The sequence below is a fragment of the Filicampus tigris genome, chromosome 5 (genome assembly GCF_054856515.1).
Source record: "Filicampus tigris isolate MCC_2025a chromosome 5, RoL_Ftig_1.0, whole genome shotgun sequence".
Classification (NCBI taxonomy): Eukaryota; Metazoa; Chordata; class Actinopteri; order Syngnathiformes; family Syngnathidae; genus Filicampus; species Filicampus tigris.
This window is the reverse complement of record NC_141221.1, coordinates 21,082,843-21,098,875: the sequence shown is the minus strand read 5'-3', so window position 1 is coordinate 21,098,875 and position 16,033 is coordinate 21,082,843.

Genomic DNA, 16,033 nt, shown 5'->3' with positions numbered 1-16,033 from the left:
TGCCACAAATCATTTCTTTAGATCAAACTGGCTTCATGGCTGAGCGGAACTCCTATCACAATTCCCGACATCTTTTAAATCGTATTCATACACCAGCAGCTCGGTACCGGAGGTAGTTGTGTCTCTGGATGCGGAGAAATCATTTGACCACGTCGAATGGAGCTTCCTTTATGAAGTGATGAGTAGATTTGGCTTGGGTGAAGACTTTATTCACTGGGTTAGGCTAATATATACTCTTCTCCATCACCTTAAGTTCATACAAACAACACCTTGCCTTCACTTTTCCCGCTTGGAAGGGGTACCAGACAGGGTTGCCCTCTCTCGCCTCTCATATGCTGTATGTACTGTATGTATGTCTGTATAATGTACTGTATGCATGTACTGTATGCTGCAGCTGTGTATGCTATAAGCTAAATGTTAGCTGGATATGTGCACTTGTGTGTTGAACCTGTTGGCTCAATGTTGGCATTAGACATACCAGATAATATATATATATATATATATATATATATTTATTTATTTATTTATATATATATATATATATATATATTTTTTTTTTCTTTTTTTATATGTCTTTGGTTAAAAACCAATTCTGAAAGTTTTGATGCTTGATGAATTTATTGCCAAACAGTTACCTCAGTACGAGTGAATGGAAAACATCACTGGGGACTCCCGGTTAAAGATGGCGGCTAGGTCTGCATGTCCTCAACCAGCAGAGGCTTTCTCTAGTCTAGCTCTGTGCATCTCCGACGCATTGCGCCAATTGATCTCAGCGGCATAGTTCTTTTTCTGGGCATCACCAATTTGATCGGCCATAAACGCAGGTGAAAATGCACTGGTAGAGGTGATCAGAAGGAATAAATAGGTCACACACATTTGTTAAATATATGTTATAGACTGTTGAACATCAACATGTGCATTACATGTGTGATAAAACTTGTATCTTGGCGATATAAAGACAAGCAGCAATGTCTCTTGTCTGAGGGCAATTTGTGCGCCAAGAGACTTGAGGCACTTAAAACGTGTTGCCTATCTTTCCTTCTCACCCATATATTTGAACAGGAAATATGCAAATTCAACTATTTTAATGATGAAATCATTGACAATATTCGATTGAAAAATAAAATCAATGTAAAGCATGACCAGAATAATAATTTAGTAACCGTTATTACTTTTTATTTTATTAATTTATTTCGTTTTGTAAGTTTTCACATGCAAAGGAGGGGACATGGAGGCTCTGGCTCCTCTGTGTGCCCTGTCCACACATCCCTGATGTGTACGGTAGGCTTCTTATATCCACAGTACATGGCATTGAAGTAAATAACACATGAGTAGGAAATAAATTATGTTCACTTTGAAGTGCACAGGCCGCATGGCCTCATGTACAACTCCTTTGATGCTGGCAACCTTAAAAAGCATGCATACACCTTCCAGCAAAAGCTAATTACAGAACGCTGCCTTGAGAAAACTGAAGTGAAAATAAATTATTTGGGTTGGCACATTATAGATAATGTCTCTGCAAATAAATTTGCTGTAGCTCATCCCTGCAGAGAGTGGTATGGGCTAACAGCAGTCACTCAAGTTGTGATTGGCCACCAGGGTTGGGAGGGTTACTTTAAAAATGTATTTCGATACAGTGAGTTACTTGTTGAAAATATAGTTAGTTTGTAACAATACAAGCAGAGGTGGGAGTAAGTCACATATGTGCAAGTCACAAGTAAGTCTTGAGTCGTCACCTTCAAGTCTCAATCGAGTCCCAAGTCACTGTGGAAAAAAATTGAGCAAGTCAAGTCATTTCCTGGTTCAAGCAAGTTGTAAGTCAAGTCATAAAATCTTGCTCAATAAAACACATGGAGTGGAGTGATAAAATTTCACCGATCCTACTTTAAAAAGTACATTATCTCTAAAAATGTAATGAACATTTATTGTACATCTCTAAAAATGAAAAGAAAAACATAAATACACAAATAGAAATACACTGCCACTCTCGAACACAATTTATGTTTGATAAGAACACGTATGTTTGCGGAAGTGTGGCAAAACTACTTCTGTTTCCTCATTCTGCAGAAGCTATGTGGCGGAATTGTCGCCTCTATTTAGCATCTGAGTGGGTTTTTTTAGACGATACCAAGTGAAAATAGTAAGGTTCGCTGGATTAAGTTGGCCTATTTGTTTAAAGTTGATTTCTTTGATGCTTTGTTGCAGACGGACCAACGTGTGTCACGAAGGTAAGTCTCTAGTTCATGTTAAGTGTGTCCATATATACCCGGTATATATTATATTATATATATATATATATATATATATATATATATATATATATATATATATATATATATATATATGTATGTATATATAGCAATAATAACAAATAACTATCTATATAATCTACTAACACAAGTACTACAGAAATCGCGAAGTTCTACACCACGGGGTTGGAGGCCGAGTTCCCGTCTTTAAACTGGCGGCCGTTAGGTTGTGGCCAATCAGATTTGGTCTCTCCTCTCGTCACGTCAGCCAATCCCAGTCGTCCACCTGAGTCTCCACAGGTCCTGACAGTGACAAGAGCACTCACTCCCACACACGCATCCAGGCAGCGGCCACACACTCCAACCATACTAAAACAATATATTCACCCACACAATACTTGACAATACGGCCAGGGCCGTAACACCCCCGCCCCTAAAGAACAAACATAACTGTTTGTTGTCATTGTCATTGCCTAGGCTCAGGTAGCCCGCAACAGAGCATCAGCCAGAACATTATTTTGACCTTTCTTGTGTCTTATTTCTAAATTGAAATCTTGTACAAGCAGAGACCACCTCATTAGTCTTTGATTATTATTTTTCATATGCGCCAGGAAGACAAGTGGGTTATGGTCAGTATAGACCACCATGGGTAGAGACCTCTAGGAGACATACACTTTGAAACGTTGCAGAGCAAAAAGCAGTGCAAGGGCTTCTTGCTCAATAGTGCTCTACTTCACCTGATGCTGATTAAATTTCTTTGATAAGTAGCTGACTGGATGGTCGACACCAAGATCATCCTCCTGCCATAGGGCTGCACCCGCACCCTTGGCGCTCGTGTCGAATTCCAGTTTAAAAGGACGCGCAAAGTCAGGGGCTGACAGAACAGGAGTGCTGCAGAGAAAAGCCTTGGCGGCTTGAAACGCTTGCTGACATTCTGGCGACCACAGAGAGGGTTGTGTTGCGCTCATCAAATCTGTCAATGGCATAACCACAATAGGTTAGTAGCCATCCTATAAAACGGTGCAATTCACACAGGGACAGAGGGATAGGATAATTAAGAATCGCCTGGATTTTAGCAGTAAGAGGTCGCACATGGCCTTTGCCCACCTGTTTACCCAAATAGGTAACCGTGGCCCTGGCGAAGTCACATTTGGCCAAATTCAACGTAAAATAAATACACCACAATGTTGTCAAGATACACCTCACAGCTTGGCACACTTTAGACAAAACTTTATGCATGAGCCTCTGAAATGTGTTCGAAGGCCAAATGCCATAACGGTATATTGGTAGAAGCCATCAGGGGAAACAAAAGTGGAAATCGCTGAGGCACGTGGGGTAAGAGGAACTTGTCAATAACCTTTTAATAGGTCAAGTTTAGTCAAAAACTTTGCTGCGCCAACGCAGTCGACGCAATCCTCCATTCGTGGGAAAGGATATGAATCCGGCTTTGTAACGTTGTTCACTTTTCTGAAATCGGTGCAAAATCGCGGAGTCTTATCTGGCCTCGGCACCAGAAGACAGGGAGAACTCCATGCACTCGAGCTCGTCACCGCTAAACCGTTTTTCAGCAGGTACGCGACCTCCTGCTAGAAAAGAGCACGTTTAGCTGGTTCCACTCTGTAAGCATGTTGCTTGATTGGCAGATGGTCACCCACATCAGTCATGCGAAAGGACATTAGTGCGAGTGGGTGTGTCCAAAAAAAGGGCTCGGTAGTTATCTATCAAGTTACATATGTCGTGTTGGGCTTCATTGCTGAAGTGGGACAGTTTACTTCCCATGTCCTTTCAAATTCTCAGAGTTTTGAATTCGTGAACATGGGACTACATCAGAAAAGCGCAGGCCGTCGGTTTCGGGTGAATATCCCGAGGTAGTGCAATGATGTACACGGCACTAACAGCGGGGGGCAGGAGCACACGGTTTAATCATGTTAATGTAACAAACACGTTTTTTCTTCCTCCGATCCGGGTCCATACCACATAATCCGTCTCACTCAATTTTTCCTGCATCACGTAAGTGCCAGAAAATTTTGCCTGCAATGAAGAACGAAGGATAATCAACACCTTGTCCCCGCTATGAAACTCCCTCTTCACACAGTTTTTGTCAAATTCATTTTTCATTCTCTTTTGAGACCGCACCAACTTGCTGCGCCCGGTTTTACACTCATTGTGCAATCGCTCTCTAAAGGAACTCACATTTGGGGGAAATGAAGTGGTGAGACTTTTTGATCTCATTTCATGGAGACATCAGTAAAGCTGATGTCACATCAAAATCGGGTGTAAAAAAAAATGAGCCGATATCACCACTTTATGCTTCATGATTCAAGTGGGATTAAATTAAAGTCGAATATAAAGTCAATACTGTTAATGAAACAACTTTGCAGAGTCGATCTCCCCGTCTGCCAGCACTCTAATCGCTCCTCCCACGCGGAGCGCATTTTGGGATCCGGATGACGTCAATGTCGGAGCTATATGCGACATGGCGCGGTTCAGACTGCGGTCGCATTGCAAAAAAAATCTGATCGGTATCCGATCTACCACATATGAAAGTGGCCAAAAACTTTGACTTACTAAGAAGACATGTTTCACGTTTTTGAGACAAATAACATGCACTTCAATTGGACACTTAGAATTTATTTTCCCCACGCCACGCAGAGCCGCAACATAAGGATGAAAGACCCGCATGTGGCTCCGGAGCTACGGGTTGCCGACTCCTGGTATAGATCAGGCACCGGCGTGTAGATGTGGAAAAAAAATATGCTACGCCAAACGGGAAATGCGCGACAGCGCTCGTAATGTGATCGCGGCCAAACTGCACAGCTCGAGGGTTTCCTCGTCGCCCGTTTTAGTGTGTCTTCAATGACCGTTCCACTTGTTTGACTGCGCTCCGCTTGATTCTACTGGGATTGTAACTCTTTGTGCCTCTTCAGCCAGCTTGTCTGACTGGAGCTACTGACAAGTTACATGCTGCCTATATAGAGAGCTGCCCTGTGCCAGCACTTCTTTCTGATTGGTGGCCCGCAGCGGGAAAATGGCCATTCAATCACTGCACTGATGGGAGTGCTCCCACAAATAGCGCACACGAGTGCGAGTGAAAGTTTAGTTGGACTCACTGATGGGCAGCCATTTAAAAATAGAGGCGGACTGGTCTATAAATGGGTACTATTTTTTTCCCCCGGGAAAAATGACGGATGACGGACGACAGAAGGGTACCCTCGCTGCTGATGACCGATGTTCAATTTTTTGTGAAATTATATAGCACAACATTTTTCTTCCTTATTGTCATCTTTGTAGAATTTACCAGCGGGTTACACTCTGTCCTATGGCTACTCTGGCATCTTATTTACAGAGTTCATGCAGCTATCAGCATTGCGCCTAGAAATCTTGGGTAGAAACATTAAAGGAACGGTGGGCCGGAATGGCCATGTTTTAACTAACAAGTTCATTTTATATATTTTTTTATCAGGAAAATGAAAAGAGTTGTCATTTTCTATTTTATCAATACATTTGGGAGAAATTAGGAAATTAGTCCCTTTTTAATAAGGAGAATGGCCGCGCCCCCTAGCGTTCCATCCCTGTTCGGCCAGAGTCACGGGAATAACAGATTCCAAACCCTCCATTGGAAATCATTGTACTTTCATTGCTTATAACGTCCAAAAACGCCGATCAATTGGCACCAAAATTTATGTGAACATCTCTACTAATGCCCACTTCAACTCTCCGTGGCTGATTTATAGGAGAATGAGGAAATGTGGAAGTGAGCAGAGCTACATAGGCTGGGACCAGCGCACACTGCTTCTTTGCTGATCACGGTTAGGACGAGCGAGGCATTTAACACCAGTCAGGATATTTACAGTCACTGAAGTGGAAATGAGTAGTCGTGCACATTTATTTGGATGATGAATGGCACCATTTTCTCGACCGACAACACGTCGTCCAATTTGGAACGCAAACAGCCGAAAAGGTACGTTCCAATGCGGCCACACTTGGTTGTGGAGTCAACCCCGCTGGAACTTTTTGTTCGCTGAACATTGACGCTTGTTCCATGAGGGCTTACCTCACTCTCTGGCGGCTCTCTGTCTGACAACGCACGTGACTTGGGAGGCAACCCCGTGACTTGAAGATCGACGCAGGCTGGACGCAGAGTAAGGAGCTAATGTTGTTGTGCTAACACCTTTTGTTTTAACGACCTGAAGCTAGTTGTTGCTATTAGCCATCCCATTATCCTACCTTTAGCCCCGGAGGGAGGAGGGGGGAGTAAAGCTCCAATCTGCCTGCTGCTGCTGCAAGGCGCCATCTCTCTCCTGAGAGTTGACACAAGTTTAGCGTCGCTAAATGTGCGAAATATAACCAGTTGAGGTTCGTGTGCGCATTCATGCTCTTCCACTTCAGCTTGTGAAAGTGGAGGAGCAATCGCCACGGTGATCACGATGAGATCACATTTTATGTCAGTAAATCCAAACTATTGTGCAGAATACTTTTATACTTTCACAGGTTGAAGTGGACAAGAGTAGTAATGTGCATTTGCATTTTGGCGGCGATCGGTCACCGTTTCAGACAACAGAACTGACAAAGCGAGCAATATTACCACGCTTGGCTCCCTCTCGTGACGTGGACAGCTGAGACCGAAAACATAACATAAGCCACGCCCCAAAAGGGGCGGGGAAATTTGTCGTAAACCTAATCACAAAAAAAGCCCTTAAATCACTACAGTCTTTTGAGGTGGGCATTTTAGTACTAATGCCATTTTTGCATGCAAACCGATTATATAAGTGCCAATGTTAAGCTCAGCTAAGTGTCCCTTTAACTCCATCAGGGTTTAGTGTACCGAACTATGTTCACACAAACCATGTTGTACCCCCTAAGTGATATCTAACTGCACGTAATTTACAGAGCTAGGCATCGCCTATTTCCTGTCTGCATATTTAATCGACCCACGTGGTCCCAGTCAGTCCGAGTCAGCCAAACGACGTTGAGAAGGAACTTAACCTGTACCACGTTGCACGCCGGTGCCGCACTTACGCGGCCGAGTGAGGAAAAAAAATGTAAATATAATAGTGTTGTGTGCCGTGCGGTCCCACAGACACAATGACATGTGCCCCATATTGTCTTTATTTCACCGATCACCATGCTGTGCATGTGTGTCTGTTGTTTTTGTTTGATATTTTCTCTTTCTTTGGCGGCGTGTCTGCTCGTGCGGCGCCTGCATGTGACATGAGGATTACGTTCTCGAGGCCGATTGGCTGTCGCCGACGAGGGATGGACCGGGACCACATGGTGGATTAAATATGCAGGACGAAACGCGGTGGCGGTTAGGCGACGCCCAGCTCTGGTAATTTACTGTATGTATTGGAAAAATAACCAAAGCGTGATAAGAATTTTATATAATAATTTCTTTATCATTGCAGAACATCATATTCTACAGTATTACACACACATAAACACACACTCACATGATTTTACAAGATGTGGTTAACACTGCAGGCAACCAGTGTAAAGGCTTTTAGACGAGAAAATGGTGGGCTGGACATGACCAACAGCAAAGGGAAAAAAGTGATACAAAAATCCAGCCTCAGACAAAAGTGTGCATCAACTTTTCTATGTCTGCTGACAAGTGAAAGAGTCAAGCTGACAATACAATGTACATGAAATGATAGAAGGACGCCAACGTCAGGGGACATTTCAAAGCAGAAGAAAATCTGTGATAACATTTTCACGTGTCTGAATGTGACTCAAGCTGTTCCAAGAGAATATATTCAGGAGGTACATCATAATGTAGTCCTGGCTTCTTTTTGAATAACATGTTGGCCCCTAGGATAAAACAAAAAAAACAAAGAAAAAAAAACCCACTTTGCCGTTGCTGAGGAAATTATTCGACCATTTGAATTTTACATACCTTGTAAAGACTGGGTACAGACAAGTTTGTGTTGTCTTTGCTGAGAGGAAGATTTTGTTTTCCGAGGTTTCTTTGATTATTGTTTAAACCATAGGGCAGGGGCGTGCAAAGGGTGGGGCCAACAGGGCGGTGTCTGTCACCAGATGACTCTGTCCTAACCCTGACCTATAATTGAAAGATTGATTGGCAATGATTAACCCCAACTAAACACAGGCGCGCAGCCTTGGCCGAGGGACTTTGATTGGAGGACAGGGTATAGGAGTTGTGTTCTTAAACACTTCTCTGTCAGACAGCGCATTCAGCACAGGTGTAACACGTCGCGGTAGAGCTCTGGAGGGACTGCTGAGCTGCACTGCCAACGGCAAAGAGCTTGATTTTGGACTGCAAACCAAGTGCTTTATGAGCTAAGTAGACATAGAGGGAACATTGAAGGGTCGAAACCCCCTTCCTGGACTGATTAGTGGACTCCTTCATATCAGACTGGATAGAATTTTAAAGTGGATTTTTAGAAAATCTTTTAAAGCATAACGGATTTCTTGCCAACGTGCTTGTTCGACCCCTTCCAGAATTACTGCCCATCCGCCATCCCTTGAAGTAATTGCCTGCCTTTGTGTGGATTCAGAGCAAATTGTTCCTCACTCTAACCCTTTTTTTCCCTTTTTAAGTGCATGTTGTGTTGTGACACGTTCTAGTGCCCCGTTTGCTGTGAAGCCCTAACCAGACACTGACCACAAGGTGGCGCTGGGCATGGTACTCCCACGGCGCCCAACTGTGCCCCCTTCCCAAAAAGAGGGGTTTTATTAAAACATCTTTACACTGGGCTAAAATGAAATAAAAATCCTCTGTATCTTATTGACGTGTGTGTCATTCCTCTGGGTAGACGGGTACACGGTGGTTGGCCGAGTGCCCACAACTGTTCACAGTGGCCACCCCTCCCCAGTTGACAAAACTGTGTTTCGGGCACGTATGTTAATTTACAATCAATAGTATTTGATTTTGTTTTTGTAGCATGCATCATGAGTGACAGGGTTCCATCCATCCATTATATACGGCTTATCCGAGGTCAGGATAAGCGAATTTTCACTGTATCCGAGGTCAGGATAAGGGGTAGATGGTGGAGGCAGCAGCTTCAGCAGGGAAGCCCAGACTTCCCTCTCTCCAGCCATGTCTTCCAGCTCTTTCGGAGGGATCTCAAGGCGCCCCAGGCCAGCCGGGAGACACAGTCTCTCCAGCGTGTCCTGGGTTGTCCTCGGGGCCTTCTGCCAGTGGAACATGCCCGGAACACCTCACCAGGGAGGTGTCCAATAGGCATCCTAATCAGATGCCCGAACCACCTCATCTGGATCTTCTCAATGTGGAGAAGCCGTGGCTCATCTCTGAGTCCCTCCCAGATGACCGAGCTTCTCACCCTATTCTAAGGGAGAGCCCGTACACCCTGCGGGGCAAACCCATTTCGGCTGCCTGTGTCCAGAATCTTGTTCTTTAGGTCATGACCACATCTCGTGACCATAATAGGTGAGGGTAGGAATGTAGATCGACCGGTAAATCGAGAGTTTCGCCTTTTGGCTCAGCTCCTTATTCATCATGATAGACTGATACAGAGTCCGTATCACAGCAGATGCTGCACCGATTCGCCTGTTGATCTCCTGTTTCATCCTGCCCTCACTCGTGAACAAGACCCCAAGATAATTGAACTCCTCCACTTGGGGCAGGATTTCATCCCTGACCTGGAGAGGGCACTCCACCCTTTTCCGACTGAGGACCATGGTTTCAGATTTGGAGGTGCTGATTTTCATCCCAACCGCTTCACACTTGGCTGTGAACCACTCCGGTGATCACTGGAGATCACAGCTTGAAGAAGCCAACAATACCATGTCATCTGCAAAAAGCAGGGATGCAATACTGAGGCCACCTAACCGGGCCCTCTCAATGGCTGTGCCTAGAAATTCTGTCAATAAAACGTATGAACAAAATTGGTGTCAAAGGACAGCCTTGGCGGAGTCCAACCCTCATTGTAAACGAATCAGACTTACTCCCAGCATTGCAGACCAAGCTCTGACATCAGTGGTAGAGGGACCGAACAGCTCGTATTAAGGGGCTCAGTACCCCGTACTCCCGAAGCACCCCCCACAGGAATCCCCGAGGCACATGGTTGAATGCCTTCTCCAAGTTGGGTGAACGCCCATGCACCCTCAAGGACCCTGTCGAGGGTGTAGAGCTGGTCCACTGTTCCACAGCCGGGATAAAAGCCACATTGCTCCTGTTGAATCCGAGATCCGACCTCTCGATGGACCCTCCTCTCCACAGCACCCCTGAATAGATCTTAACAGGGAGGCTGAGGAGTGTGCTTCATCATGATTGGAACACACCTTTCGGTCCCCCTTCCTTAAAAGGGGGCCCACCACCCCAGTCTGTCAATCCAGAGGCACTGTCTCCGATGTCCAAGCGATGTTGTAGAGGTGTGTTGAGAGCCCCACAACATCCAGAGCCTTTCTGAAATCTGGGTGGATTTCATCTACCCCCGCGGCTTTGTCACAGCCTAGCTTTCTAACCACCTCGGTTACTTCAACCCCAGAGATAGGAGAGCCCACCTTGGAGTCTCCAGTCTCAGCTTCCTCAATGGAAGGTGTGTCGGTGGCACTGAGGAGGTCTTTGACGTATTCTCTCCACCGACCCACAACGTCCCAAGTCGAGGTCAGCAGCACCCCATCTCCATTATAAGCAGTGTTAATAGTGAACTATGCTTTCCTCTCCTGAGACGCCGGATGGTGGACCAGAATTTCTCTCTCTTCACCCGAGTGTCCAAAACACGCGGCCGCAAATCCGATGATATGATTACAAAGTCGATCATCGAACTGTGGCCGAGGGTGTCCTGGTGCCAAGTGCACATATGTGCATAAGTGAATCCTTATGCCTGAACATGGTGTTTGTTATGGACAATCCGTGGCAAGCACAGAAGTCCAGTCAAAGAATACCACTCGGCTTCAGATCGTTTCCCCCAATCACGATCTTCCAGGTCTCACTGTCATTGCCCAAGCCCCCAGTAGAATGAGTCCCCAGGGAGCGCGCTCTACAGCAAAACCCTCCAAGGACTCCAAAAAAGGTACTTTGAACTGCTGTTCATAGGAACAAACAACAATCAAGACCCGCAGTTGGGCTTGTAATGCTGACTCAGAAATCAAAATGCACTTCTTTGTTAAACTTTGTTGTGTCTTAGTCATCATAACACCTTGAATCAAGTTCTCTGCACTAAAACGCAAGCAGCATTTTCTTTTTCGCTATTGACCTTGTAAATCATATTGTACTGGTTTAGGTAAGTGTGATGTGACTCATTTTTTTAGGCAAGGGAAGGCAAGTTTATTTGTATAGCACATTTCATGTACAAGACAATTCATAAATGCTTTACATAAAAATAATTTCTTGCTTTGTTTTTCTTTTCTTGACTTTAGTGTGCTTTGCAATTTGTGTATATTTTGTTTTAAAACGTAAGTTTTATTCATTTATTCTTGTTGTAAAGCGCCTTTGAGTGCTATGAAAAGCAGTTTCATTTAAAATGTATTGTTATTATTATTATTAAAATGATCTAAAATAATTTGATTTAAAATTATAAAAACCAAGCTTCGGTCTACTCTAGATCAATTAAAAGATGGTTCGATTCATGGGAACATTAAATTAAACAATGTTTTCAGACCTGATTTAGATGAACTGACAGTTTGAGCAGACCTCAGGTTCGGGGAGTTTGTTCCACAGGTGAGGAGCATTGCACATTTAGTAGAGGCTTTGCCATCATAAAATATTTGCATCAGAATAATATGTACCATGGACATTTATTTTAATGAAAAATTTTAAATGAAAAACATATTAAACTTCTTCCATACTTGTCACGACAGTCAAAATCTAATTGCCTCTTATCCTGTTCTGTGTCTTTATTGAGACGCAGGTGAGGTACTCCCAGTGCAAGATAGTCACCTAACAGAGATGTATTTCCCAAAAAACGAATCGAAGTTTCCTCATTTAATTACAGGAGCACATTAAAAATAACAAAGTGAGTGTATGCATCCCATTGTCAGCACTGTCAGTAAAGCCTCTGGGTGGCATCCAGTGTGTGCAAGACTCATCTGTTACTATTCTGTTCCCCAACAATGAATATACATCATCCCATGCACATTTTCCCATCTTCATCGCCAGAGCTGGGAAGGGCATTTAAAATGATAGACGGGCCGGCCGATAGGTGATTGCTATTTAATCCGGCTTGACAAAAAGGCGGATAGACGGACAGCGGAAGGCTACCCAGGCTGCAGGCGAATGGCGATAAATGGACCGGCAAATTTGAGTAAAATGCCCACCTCTGTAATCATCCGCTCAGCACTGTGACACATGGAAAGCTGGAAAAGAATACAAACCAGATTCACTTCAAGTGAAATGTTGTGGCGCTCATTCTCCCAAGGGTAATGCCTGTTGACATGGATGCTTGGAGATTGGACATTGTCATGGTGATGCACAAGGTGCACTAAGGCAGCCTGCTATTTCATATGCCTAAGCAAAATGTCAACATGCTGGCAGAGGACAAGTCCCTACTTTACACCTCAGGGACTTTCAAATATTTTCTTTTTTGTGTTGGTCTGCTGAGAATAGTCAAACATCAGGCCACTTAGCATCTTTTATGTACTGCCATAAAAACTCTGGAAGGGTTTTGATGAATGTTCAATGGGATTAGAAGGATCTGCGCTGTGAAACGGACAATTACACTTCTTTGTTGCTAATATATGTCACAAAAATGGGTTACCCAAACCATTACTTTATCATATTTATCACATTTAGACATTTATTACATGTTCAAGGACACCTTCACGGTATAGCAGTGATTCCCAATGAGGGTGCTGTGGGAAATGATCTAATTTAACTTAAATTGTCTGGCAAGTTTTATTATTATTAATTACATATTAGGGTGGCACGGTAGCAGATTGGTGAGCACATCCGCCCCACAGTTCTGTTGTTGTGGGTTCTTCCTGTGTGGAGTTATCATGTTATGTTCTCAGTAACCGAGCCGACAGAGTTACTGAAACATTCAGAGTAGCCGATTTTTAACAGATTTTTGACCTTAACCCGAATATTGGCCGCATGTTAGTCAGTAAGTCGTTTGTGAGTAAACTGAGACATAACCGTTTAGTCAGTCATACTTTTGGTGACATTTTTTTTTAATGGTTTTATTTCAGCAACTAAAGTTTCTCACAATGCACGAGCTTCAAACAGAGCAGAGTCACAGTGCTTTTTTTGGTATTGTTTCATAATCCTCTGAACAATAAAATACAAGCACTGTTTTAGCACTGATGAACTGTAATTTATGACAGAAGCGCAGTTAAAACAACGATGACAGAGGGACAGACTGGCAACTGACGGACTAGGCCTGATCATTTTTAGTTCATTTAAAGTGACAGTGTGTAGAATTTAATCCCATCTAGTGGTGAACTAATAGAATGTAATGACCTAAATTATGCCACAGAGAGAACACACATCGCAAGTCTACCACCAATTTCTTCAGCAGCGGTGCAAGTCACTACAAACAGCTTTTAGTATTCCCTCAAGGGACGAAATAAGTGCATTCCATTTGTTTCACATTCTGTAGTCATGATGTTGAGGAACTACGGTCGCTAAATTTGACTCCTTCGGATATCCATAGCAGAAAGATGGTGGCGAAACATGGCAGCATCGCTGCCCTACACTGAAAAACATTTTGGGGCAAAATTTACTTAGAAAATGTAAGGCAACCAATTGCATCAAATGATCAAGTAGTTACACAAAACATACCAGTATTCTTTGTTAAGACAACTTCAGTTTTTAAATGTGTAAAATGTAAATTCTACTTGAGTTTCTATTTTCACTCGGCAATGTTTTAGTCTTTGAGTTTACTTACAGTACTTATTTGAGTTTAAGAATAGGTGTTACTTACTTTTTATAAAATGTATTTACTACTCATTGTAAGTGGGATCTATTTTCTAATTACATTTAATTGGCTAAATGGTATTTCATATACAGAAAATGATTTACAAATAAAAGCAAGAGAAATATACAACATCACTGATTTTCAAGTTTATTTACCATAAAATGAATACATGTTTTCATATGAATATATACTGTACATTAAACTTTTTTAACTTGCTCTTCAAGTTAAAGCAACTGAAGGGCAAAATCATCAACAGGCTTGCTATTACACTGTGACACAGTATTTTCAATCCCCCCCAAGAACATTGTTTAACGGCAAACTGTATTACTCAAACATGTAGTGAAATTTGTCTTTGTCCAGTCCTCATCATTTTGCTTTTCATTGTGAGACAAGATGACATCTAACAATTGACCAACAGTACCTTGCAATTATTAGGCTATAAAAAAGATGTTCTCAGAGCACGGTGTTAACTGACCTTAGAGTGTCAAAGTGTCATGAGCAAATTGCAACAGAGAAACATAGAAAGTAATAAAACTGGAAGTCTAAATGCACAACAAAGAGCATGAACTCAAACTAAAAAAATCAAGAAGAGTTCTCAGCTCACTCATGTGGCATGTAAACAGACATTGAGTTCATAGACCTTTTGATGACATCTTAACGTTCACATCAGCTTTTGAAAACACAAGTGTTTACTTAAAGATGAAATCAACTCAAACATATTTTTTTCAATAATATGTTCTATGCAAGCCCACTAGTTGAAACAAGGCATTCTGATAAATATTGCGTTAGTGGAATAAGAGTTAATCCACCCCTTTTTAGCCATCACATGGGGTGGCCATTTTGTCACTTCTGTCGACTGAAAATGACATCACAACTACTCAGGGCTCAGGTAACGGCCAATCACGGCTCACCTGTTTTATGAAGCACAATACCCACACTTGCACCCTTGTGCCCCTCATGTGCGCGTTCCTGCAGAGGGTACGAGTGTGTAGGGTGTCCCTTTTGTGCCCTTGTTACGCACTTTGGCTGAGCCTGAATCCATGGCCTCTAAGCTGAAGCACATTACCCTCAATTCATTGCGAATTTCACCAAAATAGCAGAAAACTGACGACATTCAGTGGAATTCATGTGCCTGTGTTGAAAAAATGTCTCTTCAAGTGTAAATATCCAATTATTACAAAAATTATATGGCCCAATACCCACACTTGTACCCTACGGTCTTTGCTGAAGCGCACACATAGTCGAAGTGCACAAAGAGTGCGCAGGTTACAAAAGTATACAAAAATTGCAGAATTCGGACACTTTGTGTGACATCATCGACTTATGCCCCTGCATGGTGGCATGTGTTGTAGTTTTTGCAATTTTGCTGTTTAAAATTATATTAAAATCTCTGTAAAGTAGTAGCAAAATAAAACTCGGGCTCAGCCTTCCAGTCGATAGGAGCTATGGCGCCATTATTTGGACTATTTGCGGGTCCTGCACGACATGTGGCACATGCGCAGAATGTTTCTAAGTACGGCAGCTAAATTAGGACAAAATACGTAGCTGTGCCACACCTATTTAATGGCGTGTTCGTACAGTTTGCAGTTGCCGCCATTTCTTACTTTATCTCAAATACAGACTCCAGTCAACTCGAGAGGATTTCCATTTGTTGTTAACTATGGTGCCTGCACCAAACTGTAATCACAATATAAGAGCAGCGGTGAAAAGCACGAACATTGCTGTAAGGGTACCTTGCTGACTGATACTACTACAAACTAGTCGTTCATGAATAGCTGCCAAACACCCGCGAATCACATGAGGATAAGCGGTTTGGAAAATGAACGATGAATGAGTGAATTCTACAGTTAAGACAGAGACATTTGCTATTAGTCTGTGGTAGTTGATTTAACCCAAATATGAACAAAATCCACGCCAATAAGGCTGAAAAGAACATATGATTGAAAT